This window comes from Neophocaena asiaeorientalis, unplaced genomic scaffold (assembly GCF_003031525.2).
Source record: "Neophocaena asiaeorientalis asiaeorientalis breed wild unplaced genomic scaffold, Neophocaena_asiaeorientalis_V1.1 scaffold452, whole genome shotgun sequence".
NCBI lineage: Eukaryota > Metazoa > Chordata > Mammalia > Artiodactyla > Phocoenidae > Neophocaena > Neophocaena asiaeorientalis.
Window position 1 is genome coordinate 398,217 of NW_020172420.1, and position 14,905 is coordinate 413,121.

The following is a 14,905-nucleotide window of genomic DNA, read 5'->3' on the forward strand; positions in this document are numbered from 1 at the left end:
GTATGCAATCTACTGGTATAAACAACTCCGCAATGCCTACCATTCTTCAGAAGCAAGTCATTTGCAACTAGGGGGAAAAAAATCAATATCCAGAGTTCCACTATCAAATATTTAATGTCCCAGTAAGATAATATATCAGTGAGAACTGACAGCACACCTCCATTGGATAATACATCATCTCTTCAGCTTGACCTGCTAATTATGTCTCCAGATTCAGAGTTTTAGAACCAAAAAGGACTTTGTCTCCTCACCCAATCTCCTGATTTTACCAAGGAGGACACTGAAGTACATAGCACAAGTACAATATATAAGGACAAGTAACTTGCCTAGTAGTTGGTGATAAAGTCTAGAACAAATGCATCCCTTATAAAAATTCAGCAAATACCAAGTCCAATTCTTTTCAGATTTCATATATTGTACTGTTTCTCTATTTCCTTCATCACACTATTAGGATACAATTAATTTCTTAATCTCTATATTACATTTAACTAAATCAACATTTTGTTTTAGTGCCTGTTTCATAGCAGGTACCAATTCTATATTAGAAATAATAGTGGTGCCTCTCCCCTATGTACCACCAAAGCAGGACTTTTAAGAGCGATTGGAGATAAGATGCAATTGTTCCCCTCTTAGCTCTGTGACAGTTTCTTCTCAGTCTTACTTGCTGGCATCTCTTCCCAGTTTCCCCTTAAAATTTACTTCTCTCCTTGCCCATTTTCTCTTATGACACTACCTAATTTCCTTCATGATCTCATCACTCACAAGATCTTGGCTGTAACCTCATCCCTGATTTTTCCTAAGTGTGTGTCTTCTGAGTCTTGGCTCCATATAAGCAAGTTACTGCATCTCCATTGGATGTCTTGCAGGTTCCTTAAGCTCAGAACGTCCATAAGTGAAGATATTACTACAACCCTTCGCTGAGGTCCTTATTAGAGGTAACAGTCACAGCTCCACTATGCAAGTGCTCTATTTCACCTGTCAATTGTGCTGTCTATCTCTCCTACTAAAGTTAAAGCCTCTCGAAGGCAGATCCTATGTCTTTTCATCTAGGTATCCTCAGCACTCACCACTTCTCTTGGGGCCTGATAGATATATAATGAATATTTATGGAATGAATAAATAAAACCCTTGTCTGTGCATCACTCAAACCAAAATCCTGAGTATATCCAATTACTTTATAAGTCCTGTACATTTTATTCTCTTAAATATCTCCCCAAACCATATCTTCCTCTTTATCAAAATATTGCCTTGGTTTAGGTTCACTTACTTTTTACTGAGGCCATTGTCACACCACCTAAATGTTCTCTCTGTTTCCAGAATAGCCATTTCCCACTCAATCTCATACATAGAACATTCTAAAACTCAACTCAGATTATGTTTCTTCTTTGCTTAAAATCCTTTTGTGACTCCCCATTAGGCAAGGGAAGAACTATGATATACAACACCTACTGTGATCTTTCTCCTTCCTACCTATTCATCTCTTGCTCTTTTCCAGCCTTACAACTCACACTGCATCCACAGTAAAGTTCTGCCATTTCTCTTTGCACATGGTGCTACCTTTGCCTAGAATGCCCCTGGCCCACCTACTACAATTTTTAACTAAAAGCTTGTCTCTTGAGCTCCTCCCAAGCAAACTTCAAAGCTCCTTCTTGACACTCCCCATTGTGCCTTATACACAATTATATTTCTTTTATAATACTTGTGGCATTTAAATCTCTGTGTGTATATTTTCCCCAAACTGGATGATGAGTTACTTGAGTAAGAGGCTTAGCCTTTTCTACTGTGTAGGCTCAGTGTTTAAGAAAGCTTCTGGCACATAGAAGGCATTCATTAAATAATAATGATTATTGTATAATAATACACACAGCCTATACAGAACCTCAAAGTCTTTAAATTTTCCCACATATGTTTTAAATCAAGAGTTCGCTTCATACTGTTTTGTCTCCCCAAGATATATGGGAGACTGGAACAAATAGTGGGCAGAGAAAATGGTCAAAAGACAGGGTCATGGTAAGCAATCAGTTATAGCTTTCCATCTGGAGAAGGGTAAGAAGTAGAGAGAAGTAGAATGAAAGGAAAACAGGGAAGAAAGAGGAAGAGACAGAAAAATGAGAGAGAGGGAGGTTATTTGAGTTAATGCCAACATAATCCACTACCCCTCATCTCTACTATGGTGACCCACATCATCACTTTCCTGGTCTTCTTTAATGGCTTTTATTTTTTATTTATTAATTTATTTATAAAACAACATTGGGATCATAGAGTACATGCTATTTTTTAGTGGAGAATAATTGATTTACAATGTTGCATCAGTTCTGCTGTACAACAAAGTGAATCAGCTATATGTATACATATATCCCCTCCCTCCCACCCACCCTCATCCCACCCATCTAGGTCATCACAGTGCACTGAGCTGAGCTTCCTGTGCTATACAGCAAGTTCCCACAAGCTATCTATTTTATACATGGTAATGTATATGTGTCAGTCCTAATCTCCCAATTCATCCCACCCTCCCCTTCCCAGCCGTGTCCACATGTCAATTCTCTACGTCTGTGTCTCTATTCCTTCCCTGCAAATAGGTTCATCTGTACCATTTTTCTAGATTCAACATATGTGTGTTAATAAACAATATTTGTTCTTCTCTTTCAGACTTACTTCACTCTGTATGACAGACTCTAGGTCCCTCCACATCTCTACAAATGACCCAATTTCATTCATTTTTATGGATGAGTAATATTCCATTGTATATATGCACCACATCTTCTTTATCCATTTAGCTGTCGATGGACATTTAGGTTGCTTCCATGTCCTGGCTATTGTAAATAGTGCTACAATGAACATTGGGGTACATGTGTCTCTTTGAATTATGGTTTTCTCAGGGTATATGCCTAGTACAGGGATTGCTGAATCATACGGTCATTCTATTTTTAGATTTTTAAGGAACCTCCATACTGTTCTCCATAGTGGCTGTATCAGTTTATATTCTGACCAACAGTGCAAGAGTGTTCCCTTTTCTCCACACCCTCTCCAGCATTTATTGTTTGTAGATGCTTTATGAGGGCCATTCTGACTGGTGTGAGGTGATACCTCATTGCAGTTTTGATCTGCATTTATCTAATAATTAGTGATGTTGAGCATTTTTTCATGTGCCTCTTGGTCATATGTATGTGTTCTTTGGAGAAATGTCTATTTGGGTGTTTGGCCCACTTTTTGACTGGGTTGATGTTTTTTTTGATATTGAACTGCATGAGCTGTTTGTATATTTTGGAGATTAATCCTTTGTCAGTTTCCTTGCTTGCAAATATTATCTCCCATTCTGGGGGTTGTCTTTTTGTCTTGTTTACGGTTTCCTTTGTTGTATAAAAGCTTTTAAGTTTCATTAGGTCCCATTTGTTTATTTTTGTTTTTATTTTCATTACTCTGAGGTGGGTCAAAAAACTCTTGCTGTGATTTATGTCAAAGAGTGTTCTTCCTATGTTTTCCTCTAAGAGTTTTATAGTGTCCGGTCTTATATTTATGTCTTTAACCCATTTTGAGTTTATTTTTGTGTATGGTGTTAGGGAGTGTTCTAATTTCATTCTTTTACATGTAGCTGTCCAGTTTTCCCTGCTCCACTTACTGAAGACACTGTCTTTTCTCCATTGTATATTCTTGCCTCCTTTTTCATAGATTAGGTGACCATAGGTGCATGGGTTTATCTCTGGGCTTTTTATCCTGTTCCATTGATCTATATATCTGTTTTTGTGCCAGTACCATACTGTCTTGATTATTATAGCTTTGTAGCATAGTCTGAAGTCAGGGAGGCTGATTCTGTCAGCTCCAATTTTCTTTCTCAAAATTGTGTTGGCTTTTCAGGATCTTTTGTGTTTCCATAAATATTGTAAAATGTTTGTTCTAATTCTGTGAAAAATGTCATTGGTAATTTGATAGGGATTGCATCAAATCTATAGATTGCTTTAGGTAGTATAGTCATTTTCACAATATTTATATTGTCAATCCAAGAACATGGTATTTCTCCATCTGTTTTTGTCATCTTTGATTTCCTTCATCGGTGTCTTACAGTTTTCTGGATACAGTCTTTTGCCTCCTTAGGTAGGTTTTATTCCTACCTAAGGTATTTTATTCTTTTTGTTGTGATGGTAAATGGGATTGTTTCTTTAATTTCTCTTTCTGATCTTTTGTTGTTGATGTATAGGAATGCAAGAGATTTCTGTGCATTAATTTTGTATCCTGCAACTTTACCAAATTCATTTATCAGCTTTTGTAGTTTTCTGCTGGCATCTTTAGGATTTTCTATGTATAGTATCATGTCATCTGCAAACAGTGACAGTTTTATTTCTTCTTTTCCGATTTGGATTCCTTTTATTTCTTTTTCTTCTTGGATTGCCATGGCTAGGACTTCCAAAACTATGTTGAATAATAGTGTTGAAAGTGGACATCCTTGTCTTGTTCCTAATCTTAGAGGAAATGATTTCAGTTTTTCATCATTGAGAATGATGTGGGTTTGTCGTATATGGTTTTATTATGTTGAGGTACATTCCCTCTATGCCCACTTTCTGGAGAGGCTTTAGCATAAATGGGTATTGAATTTTGTCAAAATATTTTTCTGCATCTATTGATATGATCGTATGGTTTTTATTTCTCAATTTGTTAATATGGTGTATCACATTGATTAATTTGCATATATTGAAGAATCCTTACATCCCTGGGATAAATCCCACTTGATCATGGTGTATGATCCTTTTAATGTGCTGTTGGATTCTGTTTGCTAGTATTATGTTGAGGATTTTGTGTCTCTGTTCATCAGTGATATTGGCCAATAATTTTCTTTTTTGTGTGATATCTTTGTCTGCTATTTTTATCAGAGTGATGGTGGCCTTGTAGAACAAGATTAGGAGTGTTCCTCCCTCTGCAATTTTTGGAAGTGTTTGAGAAGGTTAGGTGTTAGCTCTTCTCTAAATGTTTGATAGAATTTGCTGCAAAGCTATCTGGTCCTGGGCTTTTGTTTGTTGGAAGATTTTTATTTACAGTTTCAATTTTATTACTTGTAATTGGTTTGTTTATATTTTCTATTTCTTTCTGGTTCTGTCTTGGAAGTTTGTACCTTGCTAAGAATTTGTCTGTTTCTTCCAGGTTGTCCATTTTATTAGCCTAGCATTGCTTGTAGTAGTCTTTTATGATCCTTTGTATTTCTGCAGTGTCAGTTGTAAATTCTCCTTTTTCATTTCTTGTTTTATTGACTTGAATGCTCTCCCTTTTTTTCTTGATGACTCTGGCTAATGGTTTCTCAATTTTGTTTATCTTCTCAAAGAACCAGCTTTTAGTTTTATTGATCTTTGCTATTGTTTTCTTTGTTTCTATTTCATTAATTTCTGCTCTGGTTTTTATGATTTCTTTCCTTCTACTAACTTTGTTTTTTTGTTTGGTTTTTTTGGTTCTTCTTTCTCTAGTTGCTTTAGGTGTTAGGATAGATCATTTATTTGAGATTTTTCTTGTTTCTTGAGGTGAGATTTAATTGCTATAATCTTCCCTCTTAGAATTGCTTTTGCTACCTCCCATAGGTTTTGGGTCATCATGTTTTTGTCATCACTTGTGTCTATGTATTTTTTTATTTCCTCCCTGATTTCTTCAGTGATCTCTTGGTTATTTAGTAGAGAATTGTTTAGCCTCCATGTGTTTGTGTTTTTTTTTTACAGTTTTTTCCTGAAATTGATTTCTAATCTGATAGTGTTGTGATCAGAAAAGCTGCTTGATATGATTTCAATTTTCCTAAATTTACCAAGGCTTGATTTGTGACCCAAGATGTGATCTATCTTGGAGAATGTTCCATGTGCACTTGAGAAGACAGTGTATTCTGCTGCTTTCAGGTGGAATGTCCTATAAATATCAATTAAGTCTATCTGATCTATTGTGTCATTTAAAGCTTGTGTTTCCTTATTTATTTTCTATCTGGATGATCTGTCCATGCTGTAAGTGAGGTGTTAAAGTCCCCCACTATTATTGTGTTACTGTCGATTTCCCCTTTAATGGCTCTTAGTATTGAGGTGCTCTTATGTTGGGTGCATAAATATTTATAATTGTTATATCTTCTTCTTGGATTCATCCCTTAATCATTATGAAATGTCCGTCCTTGCCTCTTGTAACAGTCTTTATTTTAAAGTCTGTTTTATCTGATATGAGTATTGCGACTCCAGCTTTCTTTTGATTTCCATTTGCATGGATTATCTTTTTCCATCCCCTCACTTTCAGTCTGTATGTGTCCCTGGTTCTGAAGTGGGTATCTTTTAGACAGCATATATAAGGTTGTGGTTTTGTATCCATTCTGCCAGTCTGTGCCTTTTGGTTGGAGTATTTAATCCATTTACATTCAACGTAATTATCAATATGTATGTTCCTATTCGCATTTTCTTAATTGTTTTGGGTTAGTTTTTGTGGGTCTTTTTCTCCTCTTGTGCTTCCCACCTAGAGAAATTCCTTTAGGATTTGTTGTAAAGCTTGGTTTTGCCAAATTCTCTTAGCTTTTGCTTGTCTATAAGCTTTTTGATTTCTCCATGAAATCTGAATAAGATACTTGCTGGGTAGAGTAATCTTAGTTGTAGGTTTTTCCCTTTCATCACTTTAAATATGTCCTGCCACTCCCTTCTGACTGGCAGAGTTTCTATTGAAAAATCAGCTGATAACATGGAGATTCCCTTGTATGTTATTTGTTGCTTTTCCCTTGCTGCTTTTAATATTTTTTATTTAATTTTTGTTAGTTCGATTAATATGTGTCTTTCCATGTTTCTCCTTGGGTTTATCCTGTATGGGACTTTCTGCACTTGGGTGACTATTTCCTTTCCCACATTAGGGAAGTTTTTGACTATAATCTCTTCAAATATTTTCTCAGACTCTTTCTCTGTCTCTTCTTCTTGGACACCTGTAATTTGAATGTTGGTGCATTTAATGTTGTCCCAGAGGTCTCTGAGATTGTTCTCATTTCTTTTCATTCTTTTTCTTTATTCTACTCCTCGGCAGTTATTTCCACCATTCTATATCTCCAACTCACTTATTAGTTCTTCTGCCTCAGTTATTCTGCCATTGATTCCTTCTAGGGTATTTTTCATTTAAGTTATTGCATTGTTCATCACCGTTTGTTTGTTCTTTAGATCTTCTAGGTCCTTGTTAAACATATCTTGTATTTTCTTGATCTGTGCCTCCATTCTATTTCTGAGATTTTGGATCATCTTGACTATCATTACCCTGAATTCCTTTTCAGGTAGCTTGCCTATTTCCTCTTCATTTATTTGGTCTTGTAGGTTTTTACCTTGCTCCTTTTTAACATAACTTTTTGTCATCTCATTTATTTTTGATGGGTGGGGCTGTGTTCCTGTCTTGCTGGTTGTTTGGCCTGAGAAATCTAGCACTGGCGTTTACAGGCAGTTGGATGGAGCCAGGTGTTGGTGCCAAGATGAGGCCCTCCGGGAGAGCTCACACTGATTAATATTCCCTGGAATCTGAGTTTCTGTTAACCCAGTGGTTTGGACACAGTGTTCCCACCACAGGAGCTCAGGCCCAACCCCCAGCCTGGGAACCAAGACCCCACAAGCCATGCAGCATGACAAAAACAAAAAAAAAGCAACAAAGGAAAAGGAGCCAAACAATAATAAAGAATAAAAAATAAAATAAAATTAGAAAAATAAAAAATACATTAGAAAAAGTAAAAATGAAAATGAAAAAAGAAACAACAGCAAAACAAAACAGAACCACAACAGAAATAAATAAAGTTTTCAACAAAGGTAATACATGGGCAATTATAAAAGCTAATATTATTGCAACACGGTTTGTAACTTCAGTTTTAGTTTCCTACATGATTCAAGAGACTTATTTTTTTTTAATTATTAGTCAAAATACTAGTATTATTGAAACTTTTCATTTGTAACTCCACATTTTGTTTTCTATATAATTTAAGAGACTAATGTATTTAAAAGAGTTCTTAGTTTATGTTTTGGGGCACATGATACATAAAGATGTAATTTTGTGTCATCAACAGCTAAAAGGGTGGGGATGATGCTATAAAGAATCAGAGTTTTTGTATGCTGTTGAAGTTAAAAATTCAGATTACAGTGTTATAACTTTAGGATATTATATATAATTTCCATGATAACCACAAAGAAAATAGTTATAGAATATACACAAAATGAAATGAGAAAGGAACACAAACATTTCACTACAAAAAATCAACAAAACACATAAGAGAATAATTCAGGAAATGGGGGTGGGGAAGGGGGTAGTTCTAAGACATTTAGAAAAGAAATGACAAAATGAAGGAAGGAAGTCTTCCTTATCATTAATTACTTTAAATGTAAATGGATTAAGTTCTTCAACTAAAAGACAGAGATTGGCAGAATGGATAACTCACATGATCCAACTATATGATTTCTACAAGAGACTTGCTTTAGATCCAAAGACATAAATAAATTGAAAGTAAAAGAACTGAAAAAGATATTCCATGCAAATAATAACCAAAAGAGAGCAGGGTTATCTATAGTAATAGCAAACAAAATAGACCTTAAGTCAAAAAATTACAAGAGGCAAAGAAGGTTGTTATATGTTAATAAAAGGTTTAGTACAATAAGAAAATATAACAATTATAAACATTTATGTACCTAACAACAGACCAGCAAAATGTATGAAGCAAAAATTGACAGAATTAAAGGGAGAAATAGACAGTTCTACAATAATGGTTGAAGACTTCACTACCCCACTCTCAATAATGAATAAAACAACCAGACAGAAGGTAAGTAAGGAAATAGAGGACTTAACAACATAATAAGCCAACAATATATAAGGGGTAAATATAGAACATTTTACCCAACAGCAACAGCAGACATATTTTTCTCAAGTGCACATAGGTCAGTTTTCAAGATAGAATATATGTTAGGCCACAAATTAAGTCTCAATACAAAGAAAACTACAGACCAATATCTTCTATGGACATTGATACAAAAATTCTCAACAAAATACTAGAAAACCAATTCAGCAGCATATTAAAAGGATTACACACTACAACCAAGTTGAACTGACTTATTCCTAGAATTCAAGGATGGTTCAACATCCAAAAATCAAGAAATGTAGTACACCATATTAACATAATGAAGGTGGGGAGTGGGAGAGAACTACATGATCATCTCAACTGATGCAGAAAACTCATTTGCCAAAGTTCAACACACTTTCATGATCAAAAATACTCACCAAACTAGGAATAGAAGGAAACTACTTCAACATAATAAAAGCCATATATGAAAAGCCCACAACAAACATCATAATCAATGATAAATGACTGAAAGCTTTTCCTCTAAGATCAGAAACAAGGCAAGAATGTCTACTTTTGCCACTTCTATTCAAAATTGTACTGGAAATTCTAGCCAGAGCAATTAGGCAAGAAAAATGAAATGAAAGGTATCCAAATTGGAAAGGAAGAGGTAAAATTATTTCTGTGCACAGATGATATAACCGTACATGTAGAAAACTCTGAAGTTTCAAAAAATAAATAAAACTGCTGGGGGCTTCCCTGGAGGCGTAGTGGTTGAGAGATCGCCTGCCGATGCAGGAGACACGGGTTCGTGTCCCGGTCAGGGAGGATCCCACATGCCGCAGAGCGGCTGGGCCTGTTAGCCATGGCTGCTGGGCCTCTGCGTCCGGAGCCTGTGCTCCACAGTGGGAGAGGCCACAACAATGAGAGGCCTGCGAACTGCAAAAAAAAAAAAAAAAAAAAAAAAAAAAAACCTGCTGGAAATAATAAATGAATTCAGCAAAGTAGCAGTATAGAAAGTCAAAACACAAAAATCAGTTGTCTTTCTTTACATTAACAATCATTAATCTTCAAAGGAAATTACAAAACAATTCTATTTACAATAGCATCAAAAAGAATAAAATACTTAGGAATTAACTTAACCAAAGAGACAAAAGATTTGTATAATGAAAACAAAACATTGCTGAAAGAAGTTAAAGAAGACATAAATGGAAACACATCCCATGTTCATGGATTGGAAGACTTAATATTGTGAAGATGTCAATACTACCTAAAGCAATCTACAAATTCAGTGCAATCACTCTTGAAATCCCAATGACTTTTTTTGCAGAAATAGAAAAACACATCCCAAAATTCATATGGAATCTCAAGGTACCCTGAATAATCCAAAAACAAACAAAAAATCATGAAAAAGAACTAAGCACTCACACTTCCTGATTTCAAAGCTTACTGCAAAGCTATAATAATCAAAATAGTGTGGCTTTGGCATAAAAAGACAGACAATGTAATAGGTGAGCCCAGAAATAAATCCTCCCATGTATTTCCAAATTATTTTTGAAAAGGATGCCAACATTCACTGGGGAGTGGAGAGCCTTTTCAACAAATGGTGCTGGAAAAACTGAATATTCACATGCAAAAAGTGAAGTTGGACTCTTATCTGACATCACATACAAAAATTTAATTCAAAATAGATCAAAGACTTAAGTGTATAACCTAAAATTATAAAACTCTCAGAAGAAAACAGCAAAAGCACTATGACACACTGGATGTGTCAATGATTTCATGGGTATGACACCAAAGACACAAACAACAAAAGAAAAAATAGACAAATTGGACTTCCTGAAAATTAGAAAATTTTGTGCATCAACAGACTATATCAACAGAATAAAAATGCAACCTACATAATAGGAAAAAATACTTGCAAGCCATATATTTGATATGGGATTAACATCCAGAATATATAAGGAACTCCTAAATACAAACAACAACAACAAAAACCTAATTTTAAAATGGGCAAAGAACTTGAATAGATATTTTTTCAAATAAAATATACAAATGGCCAATAAGCACACGAAAAGATGCTCAACATCTCTAATCATTAGGAAAATGCAAATCAAAGCTATAATGAGATACTACCTCCTACCCATTAGGATGGCAACTATGAAAAAAGAAAAGAACAAATGTTGGTGAGAATGTAGAGAAATCTTTGTACACTGTTAGTGAGAATGTAAAATGGTACAGCTGCTATGGAAATTAGTATGGCAGTTCCTCAAAAAATTAAAAATAGAATTACCATATGATCCAGCAATTCCACATCTGGATACATACCCAAAAGAATTGAAAGCAGAGCCTCAAAGAGATATTTAAACATGCTTGTTTGTAGCAGCATTATTCACAATAACTAAAAGGTTAAAGCACAAATGGGACCTAATTAAACTTAAAAGCTTTTGCACAGCAAAGGAAACCATAAACAAAATGAAAAGACAACCCTCAGAACGGGAGAAAATATGTGCAAAGAGACTGACAAGGGATTAATCTCCAAAATATACAAACAGCTCATGCAGCTCAATATCAAGAAAACAAAAAACCCAATCAAAAAATGGGCAGAAGATCTAAATAGACATTTCTCCAAAGAAGACATACAGATGGCCATGAGGCATATGAAAAGATGCTCAACATCACTAATTATCAGAGAAATGCAGATCAAAAGTACAATAAAGTACCACCTCATACCAGTCAGAATGGCCATCATCAAAAAATCTAGAAACAATAAATGCTAGAGAGGGTGGGGAGAAAAGCGAACCCTCCTACACTGTTAGTGAGAATGTAAATTGGTACAGCCACTATGGAGAACAGCATGGAGGTTCCTTAAAAAACTAAAAATAGAGCTACCATATGATCCAACAATCCCACTCCTGGGCATATACCTGGACAAAACTATAATTCAAAAAGATACATGCACCCTTATGTTCATGGCAACACTATTCACAATAGCCCAAACATGGAAACAACCTAAATGTCCATCAACAGATAAATGGATAAAGAAGATGTGGTACATATACACAACGGAATATTACTCAGCCATAAAAAAGAATGAAATAATGCCATTTGAAGCAACATGGCTAGACTTAGAGATCGTCATACTAAATGAAATAATTCAGATAGAGAAAGACAAATATCATATGATATTGCTTATATGTGGAATCGAAAAAAAATGGTACAAATGAATCTATTTACAAAACAGAAATAGAAATGTAGAAAACAAACTTATGGTTACCAAGGGAGAAAGCAGGTAAGCGAGAAATCTCCCAATGAAATGGGAGATTGGGATTGACATACACACACTAGTATGTATAAAATAGATAACTAATAAGAACCTACTGTAAAGCACAGGGAACTCTACTCAATACTCTGTAATGATCTATATGGGAATAGAATCTAAAAAAGAGTGGATATATGTATATGTATAACTAATTCACTTTGCTGTACAGCAGAAATGAACACAACATTGTAAATCAACTAACCTCCAATAAAAATTAATTTTAAAAAAGTGAAAGCAACCCGTGTCCATCACTGAAAAAAGTCAATAAGCAAAATGTAAGGTATGCAATGGAATATTATTCAGCCTTAAAAAGAAATTCTGATATGTGCTACAACATGGATAAACCTTGAGGACATTGTGTTAAGTGAAATAAGTCAGTCACAAAAAGACACATACTGTATGATTCCACTTATATGAGGTACTTAGAGTAATCAAAGTCATAGAGACAGGAAGTAGAATGGTGGTTGCCAGGGGCTGGGGGAGAGGAGAATGGGGAGTTATTGTTTAAGTACAGAATTTTAATTACAAGATGAAAAGAGTAATGGAGATAGATGGTGGTGATGGTTGCAGTATGCTAATGTGTTTAATACCACTGAACTGTACACTTGAAAATGATTGAGGCACTTTCTTTTATCTTTCCAAATGGCTTTTAAAATTGTATTGGGGTATAGTTGCTTCACAATGTTGCACTAGTTTCTGCAGTACAGAGACGTGAATAAGCCATATGTATACACATATCCCCTCCTTTCTGGACTTCCCTGCCATCTAGGTCACCACAGAGCACCGAGTAGAGTTTCCCACGCTATACAGCAGGCTCTCACTAGTTATCTACTCCACACATAGCAGTGTATACATGTCAGTTCCAATCTCCCAATTCATCCCATCCCCCCCTTTCCCCCCTTGGTGTCCATCGACATGAACAGATAAAGAAGATGTGATATATATACACAATGGAATACTACTCAGCCATTAAAAGGAACGAAATTGGGTTATTTGTAGAGAGGTGGACGGCCCCAGAGACTGTCATACAGAGTGAAGTAAGTCAGAAAGAGAAAAACAAATATAGTATATTAACACATACATGTAGAATCTAGAAAAATGGTACAGATGAACCTATTTGCAAAGTAGAAATAGAGACACAGACGTAGAGAGCAAATTTTACGTTATGTGTATTTTACCACAATAAAAAAAAATTAAGAATGAAAGAGGAGAAAAAAACATGTCATATTAGATTGTAGTCCAATTTCAAGCTGAAGAATGTAAATCATTTTCCAAGATACTTTTTGTGCCCTGCATGGAGACTTAAGTTTAGAGGATTTGTGGACACAAATCGGAGGCTCAAAGCAGTAGTCTGGGCAGGATGTGTGTGTTCTGCATCCATCATTGCTAAGATGAGTTTCCCAGGCTGATTTACCTGCTCTGATTCTCTTAAAATATTGGCATTTAAATTGTGTAAGGTGGACCTCCAACCAAGACTGCAGGCAACCACAATACTGAATGTTTAAGCAAGGTCTAAAGTAGATCATTCACTTGCCTATTTCCTAGGGGGACTTTAATAAAGAAGCTTTCCCTCTGAGTTTAAAATCATGCCATTTTGGGGCTTCCCTAGTGGCACAGTGGTTGAGAGTCTGCCTGCCGATGCAGGGGACACGGGTTTGTGCCCCGGTCTGGGAAGATCCCACATGCCGCGGAGTGGCTGGGCCCATGAGCCATGGACGCTGAGCCTGCGCGTCCGGAGCCTGTGCTCGGCAACGGGAGAGGCCACAACAGTGAGAGGCCCGCGTACTGCAAAAAATAAAAAATAAATAAAATAAATAATAATAAATAAAATCATGCCATTTTGAAAGCTAGGTAAACTTTCTAGCTCTAACCTCTAGATGGCATCAAATATGACCCCAGACACTAAACGAGTGGTTTCCTTAATGCCTGATTGGTTATATTTGTCAGATTGTTCTTCTACTACACAGAAATTAAGACCAAAGGGGAAAGGGTAGTTTTATTTCCTGTGGCCTTCTCTTCACCAGATGGAGGAAAAGGGAGATCGTTAATTAAGAGGGAAAATGAAGAAAAGAGGAAGCAATTACATCTTGTAATCCTCCAGTGCATGTGTAGCCAAATGTAGCTCCTCAGAGAAATTCACCCAGTGGCTCTCACATCAGGCCAAACAACTGGCTTCATGCCAGAAAAGAGAAAGCAAATGCTCAAATGCTGTGGAACATTCAGGAAGATTACTCACTGGAGTATACCCTGTCCATTCCCACAGACATAGGCAAACATGGCTCTCAACCTTGAACCTTTTCTTTGGCTGTACTAAGTTATGGGTTTCTCAAGGGAGAAGCTGCTAGTCATGTGTGAAGTTTGTGTTCCTTCATCAAAAGTGTCACTGTTCTGCACCTGAGAGTGTATTACTTCTGCTGCATCTGCCTTAGAGCTCTGCTCAGCCCTCTTTGTTACTGAGGCGTCAGCTTGGAGCATGACTCCGACACACAAACTACACACACCCAAACATACTCTCGGTGCATAGAATGCTTCTTGGAAAAAGCACCTCAGCCTGGCAGCTGGACGCATGTGTCCTGAGATGAATGAGCTATGTAGACCAAAGCTGTCATCAAAATTCCCCAAACTATAATACCAGTCGTTAATGTCTAAAACTACACGGAAATATGTGTGGCTGAAGCCCAGAAGAAATAAAAATCAAAACACCTTCTTGTTATGTTTCTTGGAACAGCAGTCCAGGAAGTAAAGAAGTACAGTGTGGACCTAGATATATTTTTGCACATTCTTACAGATGC

The 14,905-nt window shown here is 36.0% G+C and overlaps 1 pseudogene; it reads right to left on the reverse strand.

Moving 5' to 3' along the window:
• LOC112390939 (brain acid soluble protein 1-like) overlaps window positions 1-14,588 on the reverse strand; it is a 62,298-nt pseudogene extending 47,710 nt beyond the window's left edge.
• Window positions 14,589-14,905: the final 317 nt, after the last annotated feature.